Below are 1,796 nucleotides of genomic sequence, written 5' to 3'. Positions count from 1 at the left end.
TTTGAAGACAACTATATGCAATGTGACAAACATTGCTGAATCCCTATCATTTTGTTTAGCGAAATTTTGTATCATTTCTAATTTTTTTTACTATAAAAAAAGAACTTCATATAAATTTGGAAATGACAAAATTCAAACCTATTTCTGCAGACCATCTACTTCATGCCAAAAGAGGAGGCCCCCCTGCGTGGGTCAGGCTACATGAATGAAAGACCCAGCCAGCTACGAACACCAAGTAAACACGGAGGAGACCCCTGAGGCTGTGAAAGGAGAATGTGGGCCGGGGAGATGGCTCAGCAGGACAAGCGCTTGACTGGCAAACGCAAGGATCTGAGTTCAATCCCCGGTTCCGCCAAACTTAGTGTTTAAGAGTGCGAGTGCAAAGGCCAGAGAGTGAAACAGATGAAATAATTAAGAATGAAAAATGCAAGAAAACCCTGGCAGGAATTACACAGCTCAGGAAACAAAAGGAGGTGCATGGGTGCGGACCATGAGAGTGGGGCCCTATGATTGACAGCCTTGCCACCTCGGGGCCAGAGACATTGTGGCCTCAGGCTCCACGCTGCCACATCAGGTGAGCTGAGGGCTGTGGATTCACTCTGCTCTAGTCAGTGCCTGGCCTTCAGTCTTACCGATCAAAAGCTGAACTTTGCTAGCACAGGGATTTGGACCAGGGACAGGACGCAGGTTCACAGTGGCAGGTAAACTCGGATGTTCGTTATGTAGCAGAGCACTCTGCCCGGCAGGCAACGCTCCAGGGTAAGCAATAACAGTTGCAAGGTTGCTTGGTAGAGATGACACAGACACACAGGAAGTCCTGCGGTATTGGGATTAAAACTCTAGGCCATGAAGTGTGTGTGTCACTTGCCTGCTATGTGGCCTCAAACACGTAGCTAGTCACTGTTGATTTTCTCATCTATCAAGTAGAGTATTCTAACTATCTATTTGTATAGAACAAATCACTCCCAAACTTGTGGCTTAAAACAATGGTCATGTATTTTGTTTACAAATCTGCCGCTTGAGCAGGGGTTAGAAAGAACAACTAGTGTGTGCTTCACTTTGTTAGCTGGGGTGCCCAGTGGGGGCTGGAAGGGCCAAAGTGCATGACAGAAAGTGATACCATGGAGCAGGACTGCACTTCCTTAGTGCAGGCTTTCCCGCAGGCTTTTGAAGCTGCCCCCAGTCACCACGGCTGGATTCCGAAAGCAAATGTCCCTAGAGACAGAAAGTAAGAGTGTCGGTTTCTCCTGGCTGGACCCAGAGAGTGGCACAGCAATAGCCACCAAGCACAGACACACAGAGGGTATGGGGCCGTGCACGCCTCCCACGAGAAAAGGGTCGAGGAATGAGGGGATCATGTTCTAACACTTTAAGAGTCTGCCTCTTGCAAATTTTGTTGTCTCAACCCACAAATTGGGAACAAATCTTAACTAATAAGCACTCAGACAAAGGTCTGCTCTCTAGAATTTATAAAGAACTAAAAAACACTACAGACCCAAAATTTAAAGACCCAATCCAGAAATGGGCATCTGAGATGAACACACATTTCTCAGAGGAAGAAATTAGAGAAGCGAATGAATATATGAAAAAATGCTCCACATCACTAGCCATCCATGAAGTGGAAATAAAACAACACTGAGATACCATCTCACCCCAGAAAGAATGGCTATCAGAAAAAAATCAACCAAAAACAAATGTTGGAGAGGCTGTGGGGAAAAAGAAACCCTTCTCCACTGCTGGTGGAAATGTAGACTGGTGCAACCGTTATGGAAATCACTATGGAGACTCCTTAAAAA

The 1,796-nt window shown here is 45.9% G+C and overlaps 1 pseudogene; it reads left to right on the top strand.

The window, feature by feature from the left end:
• The first annotated feature begins 1,121 nt into the window (after window positions 1-1,121).
• Window positions 1,122-1,796, top strand: part of LOC105743683 — an 8,266-nt pseudogene continuing 7,591 nt past the window's right edge.

Source organism: Octodon degus, unplaced genomic scaffold (assembly GCF_000260255.1).
Source record: "Octodon degus isolate 3935 unplaced genomic scaffold, OctDeg1.0 scaffold00007, whole genome shotgun sequence".
NCBI classification, from domain to species: Eukaryota; Metazoa; Chordata; class Mammalia; order Rodentia; family Octodontidae; genus Octodon; species Octodon degus.
Note: the sequence above shows the minus strand (reverse complement) of the source record. Positions and strands in the feature narration are given on the sequence as shown.